The sequence below is a fragment of the Brassica oleracea genome, chromosome C3, assembly GCF_000695525.1.
Source record: "Brassica oleracea var. oleracea cultivar TO1000 chromosome C3, BOL, whole genome shotgun sequence".
NCBI lineage: Eukaryota > Viridiplantae > Streptophyta > Magnoliopsida > Brassicales > Brassicaceae > Brassica > Brassica oleracea.
This window is the reverse complement of record NC_027750.1, coordinates 15387308-15402432: the sequence shown is the minus strand read 5'-3', so window position 1 is coordinate 15402432 and position 15125 is coordinate 15387308. Positions and strand designations below refer to the sequence as shown.

Here is a 15125-nt window from a genome sequence, read left to right as displayed (position 1 = left end):
CATACAGGGATCGAGTGTCGAATACCTAATGAGGTCTGGTCAGGCAGTTCTGCTGATTATTCTATTCTGAGAGTCTTTGGTTACACGATTTACTATCATGTTAATGAAGGAAAGCTGGAACCAAGAGCGAAGAAGGGAGTATTTATGGGCTATGGAGATGGTGTAAAGGGATACAGAGTTTGGTGTCCATCTGAGAAACGGGTTGTTATGAGCAGGAACGTTGTGTTTGATGAGAGTTCTATGTTCAAAGTTTCAGCTGAGTCCATTTCAGAAGCAGAGCAGGAGGATGTTGACAAGCAGGTGGAGCTGCAGGATGTGCAGTCAGACTACCCAGGATCAACCGATCCAGTGTCAGAGAGCGATCGATCTACGCCAGACACAGGATTAGGCGATGGCAGAGATCTCCGATCGATGTCCGACAACACGAGATCGATCGATCCTCAGGAAGAGAGCGAGCGATCGATGTCTGATGAGCAGCCTCAATCTTCCAATTCTGGAAATCAACGTATTAGGTTTGAAAAATGCAGTATTGCTAAAGACAGACCAATGATAGTTGATGTTAGGCCACCAGAGAGATATCGGTTTGAAGATATGGTGGGTTATGCACTACAAGTTGCAGAGGAAGTGGAAACTTACGAGCCGTCTACTTACAGAGAAGCCATTTCAAGTTATGCATCTGAGAAATGGTTTGCTTCAATGGGAGATGAGATGGAATCTCATGAAAAGAATCACACATGGGATCTGGTCACACTACCACCTCGGAGAAAAGTTGTGACTTGCAAGTGGATTTATAAGCTAAAAGAAGGTCAGTCACCAGAAGAGGGAGTCAAGTATAAATCTCGAGTTGTTGCTAGAGGTTTCAGTTAAAGAGAAGGCGTGGACTACAATGAGATATTGTCACCTGTGGTCAGACACACCTCTATCAGAGTGCTATTGGCGATAGTAGCACGTCAGGATCTGGAGTTGGAGCAACTTGATGTGAAGACTGCTTTTCTTCATGGAGAGCTTGAGGAGGAGATCTATATGACTCAGCCTGAGGGTTTTCTATTTCTTAGTAAAGAAGATCATGTGTGCAAGTTGAGGAAGTCGCTGTATGGACTTATGCAGTCTCCTAGACAGTGGTACAAGAGGTTTGACAGCTATATGGTCAAGTTGGGCTACAACAGGAGTCCTTATGACTGTTTTGTCTACATGAGCAAGGTGGAGGATGAGTCATATACCTACCTGGTGCTGTATGTAGACGACATGCTGATAGCTGCCAAGAAGAAGTGTTATGTTCAGAAGCTGAAAGAACTACTAAGTTCTGAGTTTGAGATGAAAGATTTGGATGCTGCGAGGAAGATTCTAGGAATGGAGATCTTCAGGGATAGGACGAAGAAGAAGTTGTTCTTGTCACAAAAAGCCTACATTGAAAAGGTCTTGACAAGATTCAGATGCTTAATGTTAAGCCTATCGATACTCCATGTGCTGCAAATTTTCATCCTACCATGAGTGATGAAATGTCTGAAGGGGAAATCGATTATATGTCACGTGTTCCTTATGCTAGTGTTGTAGGAAGTTTGATGTATGCTATGGTTTGTACAAGACCAGATCTTGCACATGCAGTCAGTGTTGTGAGTAAGTTCATGGTTCAGCCACGAAAGGAGCACTGGATCGCTGTGAAGAGGATTTTCTGGTACCTTAAGGGTACATCTGATATTGGTCTTGTCTATGGAGACAAGGATCCGAGACTGGTTACTGGGTATTCTGATTCGGATTATGCAGGAGATGTGGATAGCAGGAGATATATGACTGGTTACGTATTTACTTTGGGTGGTTCTGTTGTGAGCTGGAAGGCGACTTTGCAGTCGACAGTGACTTTGTCTACAACTGAGGCAGAGTATATGGCATTGACAGAAGCTGCTAAGGATGCAATATGGTTGAGAGGATTGGTCAGTGATCTTGGTCTTCATCATGATCAGACTACTGTGTTCTGTGATAGCGTAAGTGCTATCTGCTTAGCCAAGGATCAGGTTCATCATGAGAGAACCAAGCATATCGATGTAAGATACCATTTTCTGAGAGATGAGAAGAGGATTGAAGTGAAGAAGGTAAGAACAACTGATAATCCTGCGGATATGTTCACTAAGCCAGTTCCTCATAGCAAGTTCAAGCATTGTCTTGATTTGCTAAACATCTCAAGCTGTTAAATCTGGCTCTGATGGGCGTTTGGCCCTGAGGGGCATGTGGCTCGAAGAGAGCATCTGGCTCAAGTGAGGGCATCTGGCTCTGAGGAGCATCTGGTCCGACGGGACATCTGACATCTGAGGTCGACGGAACATCTGAGCAAAGAGAGAGTCTGGTATAACTGTATTCTGAGCATGAAGAAGTGCATTCTGGTACATCTGATTATGGAGGATTCAAGTCAAGGTGAAGATTTGTTGAATAATGCATTGAATCTGTTGGGCTTTGGTCTTTTTTTATTGTTTATCCATCTGTTAATCTCTATCTTCTCACATCCGTCACAACAATCAGGAATACCTATATATAGCTTACTGGTTAAAGTTAACAAACACAATGTAAAATTATGTTAGCCAGTATGTTTTTACACAAGTTGATTCAAGCTTAATTTTCTCAAATTAAGTAACATGTATACTCAGAGTCAGTGGTCTTGTGTCATGCATATTCAACTAAACAATTTTTGAGAATTTGTTATAATTTCTTTAATAAATTTCGGGTCTTAATTTATAATCTTTCATAAATGATGGGAGCACTCTTCAGCAGATCGATACTCTTCTCCGCTTCAAGCTTCACTCTTTCGAACACTCTTCATAATTTGCTACACTTGATCGCTTCAAGCTTCACTCTTTCAGCGCTGTCTTGCTCCATCGTCCATGGCCAGCTCGAACCACGCCGTGGACCTGTTTGTTTTCCTTATTTATCTCCGCCGTCGGCTGAAGACGGAGCCACCACGAACGTCTCTGCCTCAAGCTTCCTTTTCTCCGCCGTAAATCGACGCATCTGTCTCGAGTAACCAGACCATCTCTGTCGTCTTTCTCCGCCGAAGTCTTCATGCTCAAATTCAAGCCTCGCCGTCGTGCTCATCCTCCTGTCTCTGTCTCGTTACAGATTGGGCAACAATGTCGATTTCTTATGTTTTGCAACACAAGTCCTCCATCCTTCAGATATTTTCTAGTTGGTCCCAATATTTTCAAGTGTACAAATAGCTTTACGAATCGGTCTCAGACTTTCAGATTCTACATTCCAAACCCTTTAAAATCCCATGAATGGTCCTTAGAGTCTTAGTGGTTTTCATTGTTAGAATTCAAGTTACAATATTGAGATAATTAGTGATATTACCGGCTAAATATAACCAACAAAAGTCAAGTAAAATCTTAACCGATTATTCCACAAATTAAATCATTAATTAGTATATATAACCGGTTAACTATAACAATGTCGAGATAACTGGTATGTATTACTGGCTAACTATAACAAATAAAAGTCAAGTAAAATCTTAACCGGCTAAACAACCATTTTAATCATTTGTATTGTGATTTGTTTATGAGTTAATTTTATGTTTAGTCGAATATGTAACTCTAAACATATATTTTGTGATTTATTAGAGAGTTAACTTTTATTTATCCGTATTGATACAAAATAACAACCATCTACCTATCAAAATAGCCGGTAAATGTAAATTAAATACAAGCTAAAATATAAAATATCTGGATAAATTAGAATACAACAATGCTAATTTTAGGGGGGCCAGTTTTGCAAAAAAAAAAAAAATTGGATCCTCAGTTGCCCTGAGCTTGCATCGATCGAACTGAGAAGACCCAAATGCTCGATTCATCATGCTCGAACTGCAGCACTCGATCCAGCTTGAGATGTACAATTGATCGCTTACTGAAGACCGTTCTACTCGATTTAATTATCTCGGTGTAAGCCTCACCCCGTGCACCCACAATCAAACGACATGAGATGTGACAGCGGCGTGAAGAGAATACGCATACACGACAGCGAGAAGGGAAGACACAGACACGGCAGCGCACTGATGCGGCGGAGATGGGGTCTGTCTGAATAAAATCTCCTAAACACCGTTGTGTGGAACCAAATCTCCTACACACTGCTATATGAATAATTTTCCACTGATAGAACAAAGCAGTAACACACAAACAAATTGGAAAACAATAAATCTAATTATTGAATGACAATAAAATAAATAAAGACACTAGATATTATTGAGGATGAGATTACGTGTTTTGTGTACATTAAATATAGAAGGGAGAATAGAAGAATCAGAGAAAATTCAGATAAGAGAGCGAATTGGAGACAAAAAAAACAGATAAGAAAAAAGGGTGAAAGAAAGGAGAAGGAACATTAATATATTGTTTTGCTAATGATTACATCGAAACATTTGAGCATCTTACGTAGAAGAAAGAGAAGGTACAGAGGCATCGACGTATTTTCGCAAGGGTTAGAGGTAGGCTTCACGCTTGGGCCTTCGGTTTTTCCATATGTGCTAATTTCTTCATCTTACCCTATTTAGTATGCAAATCGCTCTCGTTTGTGACTAAAGGAATCAAATTAATACTAGCAAAAGCTATTTTCGACACAATTATAATAATATTTGAAAATGTTAATTTTCATTAATACCTTTTGTAACAATCGCTATTATAAAACTATAAAAGTAACATTACCTCCCTAATTTTTAAATTACATTCTCTGTAAGGATATTCTAGGGGTGGACGTTCGGGTACCCGTTCGGGTTCGGATCGGATATTTCGGATTTTCGGGTATTTTGGTATAGAGGTGTAGAACCCGTTCGGGTATTTCTGAACTTTGGACCGGGATCGGATATTTTTAGTTCGGATTCAGTTATTTCGGACCGGGTTCGGATATTTAGATTTTGAAAAATAATATATTAAATTTTTCATTTCTCGAATTTCTTGTATTTAAAAATATAACTTTCACTTAACTAATTTTTTATTTTTAATAGATTGAATGGTTAATAAATTTGGACATAACATTTTGAAACTAAAAATACATTAATTTGGTTATTGTTTTTAAATTTTGTATGTAACTTTTTGTTAATTCTTGAAATAAAAACTTTGACATGCATTTTAAGTGAGTAGCAAATTATTTTCTCCGTAATTGTATGTGTATTATATGAACTTAAAGTATGTGTAGTATCAATATAAATATTTTATATAAAATGAGAGATGTAAACTAGAAATATAAGGTTAATTATATATATGTTCGGTTATCTTCGGATATCCATCCGGGTTCGGATATTATCCGTTCGGGTTCGGATATCCAATCTATCCTAATTCAATACCCGTTCGGATATTTTGCTACTTCGGTTCGGATTTCGGTTCGGGTTTTTCGGATCGTGTTCGGATGCGGCTTCGGATATTGGGTAAAGTGCCCACCCCTATTCAGCATGTTCTTATCGACACAGATCTGGGCTCATAAGTCATAAGAGCAACATTATAGGTGGTCCCTTAGGCTGGGTCCTTAAGCGTAGGGTCCCTTAGCTTTTAACTAAAAACACCAAGGGAACAAACTCAAATCATATAACAAGAAAGTAGGTCCCTCTCCAAGAATACTACGTGACGCACTGCGTCACATATTATGATTCGTTCATATTTGGATACAGATTACCAGGGCCGGGCCTGAAAAATATTGGCCCACAAGCAAAAAATTATTTTTGGCCGTTTGATTTCATAAAAACAGTGAAAATATTGAAAAAACGGTTTGGAGATTTGATCCCGGGTCCATTTTCCCACTTAGAGTAAAGTTACCAGTAAAGCTACATGATCTCTTTGTTTATTATTGGCCCTTAAAACATATATGTTTTTTTCGGGCCCCAAGCACATGTTTGATGGGCTTATATTCAGGCCCGGCCCTGCAGATTACCTTATTGTTATGGAATGTCAGGTTCAGTTCGTATGAAAATGAGTGACGCACTGACATATTATGATTAAAACAAATGTTTTAGATCAGGGAGAAACACACAAACGGAAAGAAAGTATTTAAAAGACCCAAACATGCGAATAAATTCACACGAGTTTGAGCTAAGTACAAGTCTTACTGAAAAATCGAGCTTTAGAGCTGAAATTGGCGTGCCACTAGTGGCCTTGTGATGTAGTCAACAACATGTCAAAGAACCCAATCTTGGACGAAATTGGTCTTACATGCCATGTTACTCTTTGATACAGACGAACCTTCACCTTGCACGTAGTAATGTTTTTTTTTTTTTGGTAAAAAATGTTAAGATTTCATTACCAGTTTAAAATTTTTTACAGACATTGACAGAGAATACTAGTAGCAGATCAACATAAAGAAAACTAACACAAACTCAAACCTAAAGAAACACATGAAATGACATTAAGCACAATTGCAGTACACAAAAGATACAACGGAGAGGAACATTCGCTTGCCGCGGAATCAACCCGCAGTTATAGCGAGAGCTGGGCCCGGTAGAATTAGGCGTACCCGGTGACCTGTTCTTAATGATCGGGTTGTCAAAAACAGCTTGCTAAGCACTCCCACACAGCAAACTTTATGGACAGACAGCTACACTCGAGACCAAGACCACACGCCCCACCAAGCCGAGCTTTATTTGGAGAAGGAGCGACCATGAGCCGCCACACGCTATCGAACCTATACCAAAGAGGCAGAGCCAACTACTCCACCAGAAGTCAGAGCGGAGCGGACCAGGACAGCCCTACACCAGTCCACAGTCATGTTGACTCCACACGCACCGCCACCCGAAAAGGGTTGTTGTGGTTGACAAACCCAGCTGCTCGCCTTTTCGCACACGCCTCTGCTACAGAGAACCTGCAACAAACCAAACCGGCTAGGAAACGAAAGCAACACCATAGAAGCCCCTACGAGAACGGTTGACCGGCCTAAGAAAGGACGCGCCTGAGACCAACAAAACGGTCGGAAGAAACACCGCAACTCCACCGTTTGAGGGACCCTAACGCCTTCAGCCAAGCGAACCATCTCGCCCTTACCGAGAAAATCAAACAGAGGAAGCAGAGGAAGAAGCAGAGCTCTCCACAGAACCAGATCTGACACCAGATCTAAGCCACCACCACTCCGTTTGACTAAAGGAACCGTACATCCACTCCTCCACGTAGTAATGTTGTTGGAACCTATTTACTTATCCAAGTATCAAACTAGTCTAATGATCAATATATATATATATATATATATATAACTTCTATCCCTTTTCACAAAACGAAGAAAAATGGTACTTTGTTACGTACCCTATTTGTAAAAAAAAAAGGTTCGGTGTTGCAATTCACTGAATTAGACTGAACCGGAAATTCAGAATTGTTGGGATCACCGGCCGCTGATGCTTCCGTGTTTGACCATAAATATTGAAACGATTTGAAATCAAGGCCTTAGGCCTGATCAAACTATTGACAAACAATATTATTAAAAATATAAACGAGTTAGTTTTATTTCTAAAAATCATAATTTGAGATCTAGCGTGAAAACCTTAATCTTGAGTTGTTTGTTTATGTCTCCGAGCTGCCTCTCCTACCATTTCAATAATAGATTGGTTAATATATGTATATACATGTATCAGTTTGGTATATAACAATTATTTAACTTGCCCTTTTCCGAAGATCTTCCATTTCTTCCATCATAACTTGTGTCTGCATAATATATGGGGAATTTATTATATATAACATATGACTGAATATAAAACAAGACCGATTTAGATAATGGATGTATACATCCTTGCGTTTTCTAGTCGCAGTAAGAGCGGCTTCCAGCTGCCTCTCCAACCCTTGCAGTTCCTTCAGGCTCATTTTTCCAAGATTTTCTCCAAGCAAGTGCCTTGATAATTAGCATGAATATCAACACACATCAACTATTCAGCTATTTATATAATGTGTACAACAGAAAGTGATGATGATCCCTATATAATTTCAAGGGCTTAGAAAACTATTAATAAACCTATTAGTGCGAACAAGAGATTCATATTGGGATTTGAGCTTTGTCACTTCCTGACACCAATTCTGCACCATGTAGGACTATATAATGAAATGCATATAGTAACAAGAAAATTTGATGTAAGAGTAGTTATAAATATAAACACGTTCATTTATTCTATAAACCGAAAGTACGTATATACACATGCCTGTGTAAACTCCTCAGGCCTATTATTGCTCAGAGAACGGATGTAACAACGATGATACCGTTCAATTGTTCTTTCAACTCTGCAAATTCAGCAGAAAAAAATTATTACACACGAGAGATAATTAGTTTAATTATGTATAAAGATTTTTCTTACAAAAGGAAACCCTAACTTCGTATTTTAAGCCCGTCTGAATTTGGGCATCTTCAAGTTTAAAGAATCCAGATCCAAATAAAATATCAAACAATAAAGTAGAACGTACGAACCCATTGGCTTAATAATAATAATGGATCCAAGAGAGAGACAGAGACAGAGATAGGATAACGATGAACAATTTGTTCAAAAAAAAAAAAAAAAGTATAACGATGAACCCTAGTTACCGTAGGATAAAAGACACAATCTTTAAGAATTAATACCCACAAGACAAAAGCTTGATCATATTCTTGAATCTTACGGTATAGCTAGTAATAAGAGAGTCCATTTCGTAATCAGTTTTATAAGGGCATATTTATCGCAGCTCTTAGGCTGAGATCTTATGATTAATGGCATTAAAAATAAAAGGAAAACATGAATTAAGCGAAGATCCGTCCCTTAATTAAGAGAGCGAAGGCACGTCCCTTGCGAGCCACGTGTCTATTCTTCATTCGACCAAGCCAAAGTGGGTCTGTAGGTTTCGACTCTTCTCTTCTTTTCCTTCTTTCTCTCTTCCTTCGCTCCTTTCTTCGCCGACCCAAAAGGCGATTTCTCTTCTTCTCGGGGTTCTCCTCCACGAAACGTCGTCCCCTCATGGTGGCTCTTGTCGATGATGGAAATCGGCGTCCCCTCTATCGGTTTCTCTCCTCGACCAAAGAAAACGGCGAGATCTATCTCGTGGTGGCTGTCGGAGACGAAGGAGAACGGTGACTGTTTCAAGCGAATCGAAAGGTAAAGGTCCGAAAATATGTTTTAATGTTTGAAGATTTCAACTTTGCATGTCGTAGATTGTGGCTATTTCATCGATAATCTTAAGAAGTTCTGTTACTGATTTGTGTAATTTTTTTTCTGTCTTTGTGTCTTGAGATCGATTGATCAAGAGGCATGATCCAGGATAAACCTTTCTCTTTGTCAGACGAAAACCCCAAGATTTTTGACAAAGGTAAAATCTTTGTCTTTGATTTTTTGAATTGGATAAACCATTTTTTTATACTCGTTGGTGGTTTGTGAGTTATGTTGGGATTGTTCTTGATTTTTATTCTTGTTTGAAATGAAATTCAATTGGATAAAACCTTTCTATTTGCTCTGTTTTGATATTTTCATGTCTTTGTGTCTTTAGATGGCAAGATCAAGAGGCATGCTCAAGGTTAAGGGAGGATGAAGAAAGCAGAGAGTGATGGTTTCTCGGTCACCGTTGCATTGTCTTGTGATAGTGGGCGAAACACATACCGATTGTTGATAGAGGTAAAAGCTATCTCTCTGTTGAATTTTCCCACTTCAATTGGATATATCATTGTTTGTGATTTAAGTTGCGATTGATAGTTAGATGATAATGCAGTATATTGTTTGTAATGTAGAGTGGACGGTAATGAAGACCACATGACTCTGCTCTATGACCACACCAAAGAAAGCTACACGATTGTACATAAAGGTATGGTGTAATAAATTGAAATTTATGGTTAGATAGAAATTGATTTTATGGTTAGATACTAAATTTAGAGTTAGCTCACGGTTGGCTTAGGTAATAAATTTATTTTATGGTTAGATAAAAAATAATGGTGATTTGTGATGAATGTGGTTGGTTTATGTCAACTCGGTTTGAATGCCTATGATCAATGCTCTCTTTTTCCTTCTCGTCTATTTAAAAGTTTCATTCTCCTCTTTCTTGATTTCATTTCAAAGCTCATAACTCAATCTCTCCGAGCTTTGCTCAACCTCATTCCCACTGTCTTAACTTTGTTTTTTTCTTTCTATCTTCCTATATGGATTCTTTAACATCATCTGCCCAGCCTTCTAGATTTGTTGATCTACTTACTAGACAACAAAATATTTCCTTTGGGCAGTATGAAGATAGTGTCGAACTATCTACATCACAATCTCCATTTCTCGGCAGTGTAGGGACGGAAGCTTCAAACCTTGATGGAGACACAGCAGCAGCGCGTACGGAACGCCGAAAATGGACACCAACAGATGATGTGGTGCTGATCAGCTCGTGGTTAAACACGAGCAAGGATCCAGTGGTGGGCAACGAGCAAAAATCCTCTGGTTTTTGGCAAAGGATTGCCACCTACTTTGCGGCAAGTCCTCTGGTGGCTGGATGCCAAGAGAGAGAGGCAGGGCACTGCAAGCAACGATGGCACAGAATCAATGACCTTGTGTCAAAGTTCTGTGGATCGTATGAAACGGCTACTAGGGAGAGAACAAGCGGCCAGAATGAGAATGAAGTCCTGAAGCTAGCTCATCAAATATTCTACAACAACTACAAGAAGAGATTTACGCTTGAACACGCTTGGACAGAGCTCCGGCACGACCAGAAGTGGTGAGACCTAGCTACTGCTAAAAACGAAGGGAGCTCAAAGAAGAGGAAGTGTGAGGACGGTGCAGATTCATCAAACTCCCAAGCCACTGAGAACAAGCGTCCTGCGGGTGTGAATGCCGCAAAGATGAGTGCTAAGAAGACGGTGATAGATGAGAATACGCTTAATAAGTTTCAGACAATGTGGACAATCAAACATCAAGATTTGGCCGCGAAAGATAGGTTGTGTAGGTTGAGTCTGCTTGAGAGTCTCATTGGAAAAAAGGAACCTCATGCTGAGTATGAAGAAACCCTCAAGAAGAAGCTGATAAATGAATTGTTCTCGAATTAGTTAGTCGTGTCATTGTATTCTGTTACCTGTGATGTTTATTGTTCTGATGTTCTTCTGTTGTTTGATGTTTATGTAGTTCTTGTTATGTTTATGTAGTTCTGACGGTGTTAATGTAGTTCAAAGTTTGTTTAAAATGGTAAAATGTCACTGGTTTTATTGTCCTCAAATGTTCTTATCCTTGCTGTTCTAAAATATTTACATTGATCTCGTTTTTGTTTCAGCTAAAACGTTTTGTCCTTACCGTTCTTGTAATGCAGGTGACCGAGTATGTCGGAGGCAAGAGAGAGAGGTGAAGTGGTGAAGAAGAGGAAGTGTGAGGTCTGTGATTTTAGAAGAAAACGCGAGAGAGGTGAAGTGGTGAGGAGGGGGCTGTCTGTGTAGTCACGAGAAATGTATGTCTGTGTGTGTCACGTTAAATGTTTTTGTCCTTGGAGTCTTGTTTGTGTGTGTCACGAGTCTGAGTTGTTGTTGTTGTCTATGTGTGTCACGAGTCTGAGTTGTTGTTGTTGTTGTTGTTGTCGTCCGTGTGTGTCACGAGGTCACAAGATTGTGTATAAGAACACTTATAAATTGGTTTGTATTCTCACCATAATCTCATGCTCTTCTCTCCATTTGCTTTTTACTATAATCTCATGTTCTTCTCTCCAAAACAATTCTCACCATTCTCTTCTTTCATAAGAAAACAATTTTATCTTGTAACCACGAATCTCTTTTTTGATAAGAAAAGTTGTCCATCTCTTCTTTCCCGGGATTGAATAAATTCAATCTTGTAACCCCAAAAATTTTCCATCGCTTATTTCACAGAAGAAAAATATATAGATTATCATCTCATGGCATCTTCTTCTCAAAACAATTTCGAAGAGTCAATTGACTAAAATTTTGATCAATATTTTGATCAACATTTTGATCAAACATTTCAGAATCTGTTCAATGATCAAGGTGATCAAGAAGATGAAAGGAGGACAAGAAAAAAACGAGTTTTTATCGAACGAAACCGTGAAGAAGGACATCTCCAGTTATGGAATGATTATTTCAGTGACACTCCCACATATCCTGAAAATCTATTCAGACGACGATTTCGAATGAACAAGCCATTGTTCAAGCGTATTGTTGATCACCTCTCCAATGAAGTTCAATTCTTTCGTCAAAAGCAAGACGTTACCGGAAGACTTGGTCTATCTGCACTTCAAAAGTGTACAGCAGCTATTTGTGTGTTGGCATATGGTTCTGCGCTTGATGCGGTCGACGAATACCTCCGGCTCGGTGCAACCACAGCTCGGTTATGTGTGGAAAACTTTGTGGAAGCAATAATAAATTTGTTCAGCGATGAGTACCTAAGAAGACCAACACCGGCTGATCTTCAGCATCTTCATATTGGAGAGCTTCGTGGATTTTCCGGAATGATAGGAAGCATCGATTGTATGCATTGGGAGTAGAAGAATTGTCCCACGGCTTGGAAAGACCAATATTCTCGTGGTTCGGGAAAACAGACAATCGTTTTAGAGGTGGTTGCTTCATATGATATCTGGATATGACATGCATTTTTTGGACCTCCAGGTACCTTAAATGATATTAATGTTCTTGATCGCTCCCCGGCTTTTGATGACATAATAAATGGTCGAGCCCCGCAAGTGAATTTCTCGGTCAACGGAAGAGAGTATCATTTGGCTTACTATCTCACCGATGGTATTAATCCAAAATGGGCAACTTTTATCCAATCCATTTCAATTCCACAAGGGCCGAAAGCAGTTTTATTTGCGCAACGTCAAGAAGCTGTCCAAAAAAATGTCGAGCGGGCTTTCGGAGTTTTGCAAGCTCGATTTGCCATTGTTAAAAATCCGACACTTTGTTGGGATAAAGTCAAGATTGGGAAGATTATGAGAGCATGCATCATACTCCATTATATGATAGTAGAAGACGAACGAGATGAATACACTCAATATGATGTCTCAGATTTCCAACAAGGAGAAGGGAGCGGAAGTTCACATGTTATTCTCACCTATTCTACAGATATCCCTACTAATATCGCCAACCAGATGGGTGTTCGAACAAGAATTCGTGATAGACAAGCGCATGAACAACTAAAAGGTGATTTGGTTGAACATATATGGCGTAAATTCGGAAGTGATCAAGACAACAACTTAGCTTTGATGCCGCTTGAAATTATTTTCGTTTATTTCCGTAATATTTATTTTTATGTTTTTATGTTTCTATTATAAAATATATGTTTAAAATGTTAAGTTTGACTTTGTTTTATTTAATAAATAAATTTAATCTTTTAAAATTTTATGTTTAAAAATAAATTTTTTTTTTATTGTTAAGAACCTTAATTAAGATACCACCAATAAACCCCTATAATTAACTGTCTCTTAGCAAAGTCTCTTATCATAATTTTAATAATTAAAAAATCATTACAACCTACCTAAAAGACACTAATGGGTTTCACTAATAAACATGCTCTAAGAAACCTAAATTTATTGAATATTATTAAGAGCTCCGAAGGAGCACAAAGATACCCGACACTGCCGAACTCGTAGAGCTTTCCGCGGCTAGAGAAGACGATGAGAGCAACTTCAGCATCGCATAGAACAGAAAGCTCATAAGCGTTCTTCATCAAACCGTTTCTTCCTTTTGAGAAGGTCACTTGTCTATTGATTTTGTTCTCTATTAGCTTCATCTCCACTCTCCCTCTTCCCATATTTCTCTCTCCTTTTTCTTGATACTGAGCTCCTCTCTCCTCAAAAATCGCTATTTTTTTTTGTAGATCAAAGGAATAATGTGTATCGTACACGAAATGTATGTTTTATATTTATGTAAACCCTTGTTTTTTGACATCAAATTTAAATCCTTGTTAATATATTTGTTGTTAGATTAATATGGTGAATAATCTTTTTTTTTTGTCAAAGATATGGTGAATAATCTAATATCCGTGTTTGAGACGCTCCATCCTTTGTCAAAAAAACCCTAGCCCCTTTTTTCTCTTAACTCGCCACCGCTTCTGAAAACAAATCTAGCTCCGGTCCGGCGTTTTTTGTCGGTGCCGGAGGCTCCATTCCTTTTCCTGATCTTATTTTCTTTTGCTCTCTTCACCTTGCTCAATCCTTTGTCGAGATGCTCGGTGTTCTGTGGCTGACAAAACGTTACCTGTTTTCGTTTCGATGGAGAAGGTCACGGCTTTCCATGGAGCAACAGCGAGACTCACGGCGTGACGACGGTGAAGAGGGTCGGCGTTTAGGACTGAAGGGCTTCGTCAGATCTGGTTTTTCCCTTTTAGATTTGTGGACCTCCAGGTACCTTAAATGATATTAATGTTCTTGATCGCTCACCGGTTTTTGATGACATAATAAATGGTCGAGCCCCGCAAGTGAATTTCTCGGTCAACAGAAGACAGTATCATTTGGCTTACTATCTCACCGATGGTATTTATCCAAAATGGGCAACTTTTATCCAATCCATTTTAATTCCACAAGGGCCTAAAGCAGTTTTATTTGCGCAACGTCAAGAAGCTGTCCAAAAAGCGGGCTTTCGGAGTTTTGCAAGCTCGATTTGTCATTGTTAAAAATCCGGCATTTTGTTGGGCTAAAGTCAAGATTGGAAAGATTATGAGAGCATGCATCATACTCCATAATATGATAGTTGAAGACGAACGAGATGAATACACTCAATATGATGTCTCAGATTTCCAACAAGGAGAAGGGAGCGGAAGTTCACATGTTGTTCTCACCTATTCTACAGATATCCCTACTAATATCGCCAACCAGATGGGTGTTCGAACAAGAATTCGTGATAGACAAGCGCATGAACAACTAAAATGTGATTATGTTTAAAAATAAATTTAATCTTTTTTTATTGTTAAGAACCTTAATTAAGATACCACCAATAAACTCCTATAATTAACTGTCTCTTAGCAAAGTCTCTTATCATAATTTTAATAATTAAAAAATCATTACAACCTACCTAAGAGACACTAAAAAAAAAAAAAAAAAAAAAAAGAGAGCCCATTTCGTAATCAGTTTTATAAGAAACCTAACTTTATTGAATATTATTAAGAGCTACGAAGGAGCACAAAGATACCCGACACTGCCGAACTCGTAGAGCTTTCCGCGGCTAGAGAAGACGATGAGAGCAACTTCAGCATCGCATAG

General features: G+C 38.9%; 2 long non-coding RNA genes and 1 pseudogene across 3 annotated transcripts; 1 reads left to right on the top strand and 2 right to left on the bottom strand.

The window, feature by feature from the left end:
- Positions 1 to 3636: 3636 nt before the first annotated feature.
- LOC106333605 lies at positions 3637 to 4526 on the bottom strand. The gene is made up of 2 exons (XR_001268422.1): positions 4413 to 4526; positions 3637 to 4058 (listed from the first exon to the last, which is right to left on the bottom strand). It is a non-coding gene; the product is annotated as an uncharacterized LOC106333605 (long non-coding RNA).
- A 1618-nt stretch (positions 4527 to 6144) lies between these two features.
- Positions 6145 to 13678, bottom strand: LOC106329518 (annotated as a pseudogene).
- On the top strand, positions 8863 to 11518 carry LOC106329519. Of its 2 annotated transcripts, XR_001267836.1 has the most exons (5): positions 8863 to 9064; positions 9200 to 9275; positions 9453 to 9577; positions 9691 to 9764; positions 11238 to 11518. It is a non-coding gene; the product is annotated as an uncharacterized LOC106329519 (long non-coding RNA). The 2 variants fall into 2 exon arrangements; XR_001267835.1 differs by lacking the exon at positions 8863 to 9064 and having other exon boundaries at positions 9079 to 9275; positions 11238 to 11516.
- Positions 13679 to 15125: the final 1447 nt, after the last annotated feature.